We start from the raw sequence: 8,848 nt of genomic DNA, 5'->3' as shown, positions 1-8,848 counted from the left end.
ATGATCAATACCTTGAATTATTGAAATATTTTTAAAGCTAGTACTGTACCCTCTTAATAGCAACTCACTAAACATTTATTTCCCATATGGCCAAAATTTGGTCACAATTGTGTCCATTAATATTGTCCCAAAATCGCTACCAGTACCACACATTTAGTAAGTGCTAATAATTGGGTGGCCATTGAATGTAGCACAAAGAGTTATGCATCATGAAAGGTAGGTGAATTTAATGTGCCCACATTCTCTATTTTCACAGGTAACACAAAAGGTTATCATAATCATGACTGATTGAATCCGACTGAATCTTTGTTGAGCAACAGAACTAAAATGATGTTTAAGTGTACTGCTGTTGGTTATAAACACAAAAGAACCCCACATGCTTGCACATTTAATTTTTTGAGTTCCACAGCATATCTATATCTGCATAGCCAAAAGAATTACTAAGTGTCAGCTCTAGAAGCCAAGAGCTTTAGAATCAAAGTTGCAGCTCTACAAAATTGTAGCAACACAAAATTGATTTGTGCAGTGAAAATAAACTATAATAACTGTATGAAGGAAATTTGACAGAAGATGCATGCACTTCATCAGCTTTCACAAATTAAAAAGTTGATGAAGATCACGTCCAAACAATCTTGTACTTTAAAATCACTCATTTTCATGTATGTTTTTAATGACAGGTGGAACACAGAAGGAGTAATGTACAGATAAAGCCAACCAATTGATATACCACATGTACACCTATTATTATACACTACACAATCATGTCACCTCTGTGACCTTTATGAGCTAGAAATGGCAACTGGAGTATCGAAATCTCTCCTCATATGGCTTGTCTCAGCAAATGTGTAGCCCTACGTTGGACTTCTTCTATATTTCTTTGATCGAGAACAGAGAAAGACCCCCATGCTGCGTTGCAGTATTCAAGCATAGGGTGTACCAAAGCTTAATCCAACCAGCCTAGCTATATATGGCTGACTTTTAGGTATGTTTTCATTTTCTATCAACATCTTCCTGTGGTGGTAGGCAAATACTTAACATGTGAATTGATCAATACAACATCAGATAATATGACATGCTTCCACAAATCTTTGAAATATATATGTGAGGACCAATCCAGCCTGCTATCAAAAGTTATTCGCAAGAGAACTGTAGAATGGTTGAATGGTTTACAACCTATAGGCGACATGAGTCCGACATCTGCTACAACAATTTTTATATTAGTTACCTTGTGGTGATACAGTGGCGGATCTAAGCAGGGGCACATGCCCCCCCCCCTACAAATAAAATAACACAAGATACAAAGTGAAGATAGAGATATACTCTAATAGAACAGTCAGTAAAATAGTCTAATAGAACAGTCACAGGACAGCATTACTATATCATTTTAACAGGGAAGGATCCAGGGTTAGGCAAGAGAGGGGGCATGTACCAGAGTAGTACACAGGAATAACGCACCTTGATTGCGGACAACGTACCAAGGGGATTAGACACCGCATAGTGGGAGCAGACGGTTGAGATGCGGTTATCCGCGTAGGCGTACGCGGACTACTGTTAGTACCCCGTTTGGGACCACTTGTACGCGGATGTACGCGTCTCACCCGCGAAGAAATCCGTACGGTGCCATCAATAAACCGCCTAGTTCTCCGTAAGCACCTATCCGGTGTCCGCCAATGAGCCTAAAGGGTCACGCAGGATCCTACGCGCGGGCCGCTGTGTCCGATAATGAATTCAGTTTTTGTCACGTGAGAGCATAATTTAAAATGCATAAATTCCACAATAAAAATAAAAATGTCTTGTTCATTCTTTTACACAACATTCTTAGCTCCATGCACTCCAACGTTCCAGTTCTGTCAATAACAAAAGTAAGATGATGCAGCTACACACTACACATGTACCTTGAATAACTGTTCGAAGCAAAGCAAGTTCAACCTGAAGAAAAACATACATTACAGTGTATCACAAACTGCACATTACTATACACTAACCTAGCACATGCCAAAGTACCAGATGTGAACACTACTTGTGTGAATAGTTCTTTGTTGCAAACACGACAACACCTGGAAAAAGCCTATACATAATGGAAAGAAAATAGTTACACACTATCAGCACGTACCATAGTCACGTGTCCATCAGCTACCACTGTTTACAAGTTGACTTTGACGTTAGCAGAAAGTGGAATATCCATTAGAAGTTTCTGGGTAAGGTAAAGAGTTTGTTTTGTGGTTGATGTCTGCCATCACGTGCCAGAGGGGTCATCATACTGCTACGATCAGCTTGCAACAATCTGGCTTCCAAAGACTGGCTTAATGCCATAGGATTCTGTTAACAGTCTCTGGTGTTTCAGTTATTGAGTACTTGACAGCTTATTGCAAGTAGTGGCAAGGAAATTCCATTGAGATGCTAATGCTGTAAAATATCTTGTAGGAAATCCTAAAAGATAAAGGCAAAATCATTTGATAGCACTGAACTACTGTTGGAAAACTGGCTAGACAACTGGTACACAGAGAAACACATTAAATTATATCAAGCTACACTAAAACAAGTCTTACCATGAATTTGAATAGTAGGTAACTAAAATCCTTACGACAGCCAAACAAGCCCATGGTACGATTGCATCCCAGCAACATAGCAGATATTGGGCTGAAATCATCCACTAAGGGCACGGTGCAATAAACTGCGACTACACTACAAAACAGCCATGGCTTACCAACCAAAACACAACTATACTTACCAAAGAGTACATACCATCACACAGCTTAGTGTTCTAACAGAAGAAAGCAGACTAGGACGGTAGTTCTCTCTACCCGGAATGTCTGTTATAAGACATAAAACAGTTATTAAAAACAATACGTATTTCACCGTATCGATTGGCGAAAACAATCTGAGGTGTTTGACACGATGGTATCCTTCACATCTAGATCTGCTCAGTCAAGCGCCATTACGTCTCAGCTGCCAAGCACCCGAAAACCCCCCAAATTCCATGAAAGTATCGTCGCAATCATTGGTATTGAGTAGCGCCAATGTTGCGCCATGTTTAACCCTAGTTTTCTTCAACAATCCGGCTGCGTTAGACTGCTTAGCGTCAGTATCCAATCACTTCCGTCAAAAAGAAACCGCACGTGATTTTGATGATCAAAGATGGTTTGTTGTGCGCACGCCTCCACCAGTTAAAAGGTGCGCATCTGTTAAAATAATTCCAGAACAATCTTTAGACCTCGTGTGGTACCTATCATTCTGCTACTGTATTGTGTTCAAGTATTGGACGATAAACGGAAGAAACAACCGTCTCTTCGTTACCGACGTACTGAGCTAGCGGCTAACATGTAGCTATCCTCAGAGTGACTGACACATCCGACGAGATATCCTGTTAGATAGTATACTCTCCGTACCCTCACTAGAACAAAAAAATGGTGAGCCGACCTGTATTTAAGTCTTTGGTGAACTCAAGAGGTGTAAACCTAACCCACATCGTAATTCCATATATTTATCTGTAAAGCAATGAAGAAAATAGGCCACTTCAAAGACGTTCTATGTTTGATAATATACAAATTAACTTTGTACTCATGGTTTTTAGCTTTCAAGATATCTCATTTTATGTTATTACAATGCTCACAGTTTTATAAACTGCAAGCTTTAGCTCTGTACTCATGATTTTCAGCCATCAAGATGTCCCATCTTTTGTTGGCAAGTCCTGTCAAGATGTCCCATCTTTAGTCAGGAAAAATCAGTGGGTACATAGCTGTTTATCAATATCAGTGTTATTACGGTGTTCGCAGTTTCAAAGCCGTACAAGCTTTAGCTCTGTACTCATGATTTTCAGCCATCAAGATGTCCCATCTTTTGTTGGCAAGTCCTGTCAAGATGTCCCATCTTTAGGCAGGAAAAATCAGTGAGCACGTAGCTGTTTATCAATATCAGTGTTATTACGGTGTTTTCAGTTTCAAAGCCGTACAAGCTTTGGCTGTGTACTCATGATTTTCAGCCATCAAGATGTCCCATCTTTTGTTGGCAAGTCTTGTCAAGATGTCCCATCTTTAGGCAGGAAAAATCAGTGAGCACGTAGCTGTTTATCAATATCAGTGTTATTACGGTGTTTTCAGTTTCAAAGCTGTACAAGCTTTGGCTGTGTACTCATGATTTTCAGCCATCAAGATGTCCCATCTTTTGTTGGCAAGTATTGTCAAGATGTCCCATCTTTAGGCAGGTAAAATCAGTGGGTACATAGCTGTTTATCAATATCAGTGTTATTACGGTGTTCGCAGTTTCAAAGCCGTACAAGCTTTAGCTCTGTACTCATGATTTTCAGCCATCAAGATGTCCCATCTTTTGTTGGCAAGTCTTGTCAAGATGTCCCATCTTTAGGCAGGAAAAATCAGTGGGTACGTAGCTGTTTATCGATGTCAATGTTATTACAATGTTCGCAGTTGCAAAACGGTACAAGCTATAGCTCTGTACTCATGATTTCAGCCATCAAGATGTCCCATCTTTTGTTGGAAAGTCCTGTCAAGATGTCCCATCTTTAGTCAGGAAAAATCAGTGAGCACGTAGCTGTTTATCAATATGTTATTACGGTGTTCGCAGTTTCAAAGCCGTACAAGCTTTAGCTCTGTACTCATGATTTTCAGCCATCAAGATGTCCCATCTTTTGTTGGCAAGTCCTGTCAAGATGTCCCATCTTTAGGCAGGAAAAATCAGTGGGTACGTAACTGTTTATCAATATCAATGTTATTACGATGTTCGCAGTTGCAAAACGGTACAAGCTTTAGCTCTGTACTCATGATTTTCAGCCATCAAGATGTCCCATCTTTTGTTGGCATGTTCTGTCAAGATGTCCCATCTTTAGACAGGAAAAATCAGTGGGTACGCAGCTCACTGTTTGCAGCTTTGAAAACATGAAAGTTTTCAGAAATCTCAGCTATCAAGATTTCTCATAACTATTTTGTTGGTGTTTCCTGCCATATTCCTGGTGTGTGGGTGTGCGTCTGTGTGTGTGTGTGTGTAAGTACTTAGTTGATTTACCAAACTGGATTAACATAAGTGTGTATGAGATAGGGTGATTGATCTTTACTACCCTAAACCGGAGGAGCTCATGGTTCGCCGTGTGTCATAGCTCTACGACATTGCCTGCAGAACCAAACGGGGCACTGAAAATATCATCGTCCATATGGAGTCCTTTGACACTTTTAAGTGGGTATGCATAATGTTCGTAGCATTTGTTTATTAGTTACGAAAGCCAAACAAGTGTTGAGTAGGGTTCTGGGAACCATAATCTATGGTTCCCAGAGTCCTTTTAAAATAATTAAATTCAATAATTTTTAGCATCACAGTTGAATGGTTTGAACAATTTTGGAGACCATAAGATGTTTGATGTAGCATGACCAGCCTCCTCTGCAAGATGTTAATTATATATCCACTAATATTGAAAATGAACAATTTCCTCTTTACTGTGCATTAATCAGATCAAATGCTTATAAGTATTCTTTAATGTTGTGACTGTGTAGCAAGATTTAAACTGCCCACTTGTCTGGCATGTGGAACTCCAAGCTTGTATTAGTGGCATAGTTAAAACTGTGAAATGGAGCTGAATTGTGGGATGGTATGCAGGGGTGGTGGGACAAGCCCACAGTAACTATATAATATGCTAACTATTATTCATATGTACTACCTGCTGAAAGTAAAGCAATTGTATAACAATGATTGTATTGTAAAGCCGTGTCCGCCACATCATTCCTTCCAGCATGTGATTTGTCCATTATGTGTTTGTCAGGTTCGATAATTAATGAATTGTACATATACAACACTTATACAGGTCCAGCAGTGGTGCTTTGTGATATGCCGAGGATTTTGCTGAGTTGGACACATACGAGGATTTTGCTGAGTTGGACACATACGAGGATTTTGCTGAGTTGGACACATACGAGGATTTTGCTGAGTTGGACACATACGAGGATTTTGCTGAGTTGGACACATACGGCTATTGAAACTACTACATATTGAGTTGTTTGTTTCTGTTTGCAGGCTAAATGAACTGTCACAGTGAAGTTATCGTCATAATAATTATATATGTCACCTGTCTATGCACATACTGGACGTGGTAAAGGTATGCAACTGGGCTAACAACTTTGCCATATGATTGAAGCTAGCCTATAACCATGAGCTGCTGTCAAGTTGGACAGTACATACCATAAACGGGAAACACGAATGAAAGAAGTATTATAATTGATTAATGCATGACAAACAATGTTCTGAGTGTCTTATTGAAGAAGGGGGGATGTAGTATACTGTTACGAAGTTAGTTTAGTTACTTGGTCCATGAAGCCACACTTCCCATGATGTCATAGCTCCAATTCAAGTATTTGTTAATATGACAGCTTTTATGGTGAGTTCTACCAAACTTCAATGTACTATTCATGTCCCACTCCAGGTAGGGTGGGGAATACAGCAGATTTGAGAAGGTCGTGTCAAATTTCCCAGTACCGAAGCTAAAACCCCACTATATTCCCACCTCAAAAGGGGGTTTCTGAGGGGAATTAATTTATCAAAATGATTTTTGACCGCCACCATCAAAAGCTCCAGGATGTGGATGGTCAAATCCCCAGTAGGTGTATCGGGATTCCGGGGGTGGGGCTAGCTTAAAAGGTTGATGTAGGTATATTGTGCCATAATATGCCACAGAACTGCAGGTCTGGCACTCTTGCAGCTAATGGTAACCGCACCCGCGGTACTTGCCACTAAACACGAGTGCTGGGGTATCATGCTAGCTGATGCATCATGTGCAAAGTGTTTCCAGCACCGAGACACAGTGGTCGCCTGCTTTCAAGTGCCCAGGCGCCAGTTTCACCATTAATACCTAAACTCCGGCATCGATACTCCCGATTTTTCTTATCAGTCGTTCATTGGCATCTATGTGTCCAGGCTCGTGATAAGCATTTCGTACAGGTTTTGCATCCAATGTTCACCTTCCAGTACCTGACTGGTAAAGTGGACAGTAGTGAGTGCAGGCCTCAAGCTATAACGCGCATGGGCTATAATTCTGAATCTGTGGTTTTAGCCCTATAGATACATCATTGTGGGAGCCTGTAGCTACTATAATTATCTACCCGTTACTTCCGTCTTGTCCGCGTTGTAGAATAAGTTGCTTTGCGGGTATAGGCGTTGTATCCGCGTAATGGAGGAAGCCATTAGGCGGGCACCGCACGGGTTTACACCCGTATACAGTCCGCCTCGGTCCGCCAAGTGAAATGATTCGCGGACAGCGTCCATTCCGTATACAGTGCTAGTATCTCCTGTGGTAGCTGGGGGGCAGGCCCCAGAAGATAAAGTCATGTCATATGACTTAGGACTGACTGAAAATTTGATGTGGAGTGGCTTTATGCACAAAATAATGTCTAAAATATTATTTCTAAGCTAACTACATTTTTGGTCAATTAATAGTTGAATAGGGATAGGTGATAGTATAAGCACTTCGGCTAGCTATATATGAGCCATTGAGCCTAAAGAATGGCAAACACAAGACCATATAATTATGTTATATAGCTAGGCTAAGTGTGCCTGCATGGGATTGTGCCTGCAGATACTAGTTTTCAACTATGAAGGATTATCAATATTACTCTTTGTAAGATGCATGATTTTGGAGATTTTTAGTTAAAAATAATAATACTCTGATAATATAGTTGCAATAGCTCTAGAATAATGTGTGTTGTGTATAGTTTTGTATACATGGTGTTGCAATGTATGTGTTGTGTACTCCAGTACGGCTTTGCAGCTAGAGTACTGTGAATTTAAATAAATAATCAATCTTGTCAGCAGTTGAAAAAGGGAATATGGTGTGACCAGACCCAAATTTCTCACAGGCAAGGGGATTCTTGTTCAAACCTGCATCAGCAGCCACTTCAGCCTGAAAGCAACAGAGTAATAAGGTCAAAATCAGGACAAGCCTATACTATAGGGTAGTAATGGACAACAATGCATAATGATTAGCAGTTTATTATGCTTTGTTTCCAGGGCCAGGTTCTTGCAGCACCCTTCCAACATCATCGCTCGAGGCTTCTATATATAACACCAGCATTATAGGCAATAAAAAGAATAAAGCATAAGGCCATAAGCTACATAATGGGCAAATTTCCACCACATAAGAATATACGTCTAATAAATTTACTACAGCAATCTCAAAGTCAAGGGCTGACCTGTTTTGAAATACTTTAAAGGTCAACTGAAATGGAAAACTCATGTATGATTTTATTGTATGAATGTATTGTTTGTATCAAGCAATGCACAAGAACACCATTTTAATAATTCAATTATGCTGACCTGACCATTTCAGTTGACCTTTAAGTTCATGCGCAGTCTTAGTTAAAAAGATTTTGGAATGTTTCTCTCTTCTAGGTCCGTGTTGCATGCAATGACTGTTTTATTAGAGTATCTCCAGAAGCATATTCTGTTATAGTACTAAAATATGATTGTTACATGGTACTAAATAGTTCGTTATAATTACATGCTTTCTGATCATGAGTGTACTCTATTATAGAGATTGGTACAGAAAGGACAACAATTTGAGTCTGTATTGATAGTCTTTACCCCTTATATGGGAGATGAACATACAGCAACCTTCACATGAATCCATTACAGCTATTCTCATAATTATGGTGGGGGGCTTACCCCACGAACCTTCATGCAGAATGAGGTGTCAGCTATGACTTGTGGTCTGTCTAAGACATTAGGTGGTATGTATATAACAATATTGAGCCAACAAGTCATTGTGAGCATCCATCTTAAGGTACGTAGTTATAGACTTGTCTTATTATTAAAGTTACATCAAGATCTAAGCGGCCATCTATGACCAGTTTAA

At 39.9% G+C, this 8,848-nt stretch overlaps 2 long non-coding RNA genes across 6 annotated transcripts; one reads left to right on the top strand and one right to left on the bottom strand.

The window, feature by feature from the left end:
* Window positions 1–1,727: 1,727 nt before the first annotated feature.
* On the bottom strand, window positions 1,728–3,641 carry LOC136252021 (uncharacterized). Of its 4 annotated transcripts, XR_010699320.1 has the most exons (7): window positions 2,860–3,631; window positions 2,732–2,813; window positions 2,550–2,685; window positions 2,114–2,430; window positions 1,986–2,057; window positions 1,896–1,929; window positions 1,728–1,847 (listed from the first exon to the last, which is right to left on the bottom strand). It is a non-coding gene; the product is annotated as an uncharacterized lncRNA (long non-coding RNA). The 4 variants fall into 4 exon arrangements; XR_010699321.1 differs by having other exon boundaries at window positions 1,986–2,430; window positions 2,550–2,680; window positions 2,860–3,641; XR_010699323.1 differs by having other exon boundaries at window positions 1,986–2,430; window positions 2,746–2,813; window positions 2,860–3,640.
* On the top strand, window positions 2,611–6,075 carry LOC136252037 (uncharacterized). 2 transcript variants are annotated; one of them, XR_010699326.1, is made up of 3 exons: window positions 3,148–3,410; window positions 5,053–5,191; window positions 5,810–6,075. It is a non-coding gene; the product is annotated as an uncharacterized lncRNA (long non-coding RNA). The 2 variants fall into 2 exon arrangements; XR_010699324.1 differs by lacking the exon at window positions 5,053–5,191 and having other exon boundaries at window positions 2,611–3,410.
* The last annotated feature ends 2,773 nt before the right edge of the window (window positions 6,076–8,848 follow it).

The sequence above is a fragment of the Dysidea avara genome, chromosome 1 (genome assembly GCF_963678975.1).
Source record: "Dysidea avara chromosome 1, odDysAvar1.4, whole genome shotgun sequence".
NCBI lineage: Eukaryota > Metazoa > Porifera > Demospongiae > Dictyoceratida > Dysideidae > Dysidea > Dysidea avara.
The sequence above is the reverse complement of the archived record's forward strand: the minus strand, read 5'-3'. Positions and strand labels throughout refer to the sequence as shown.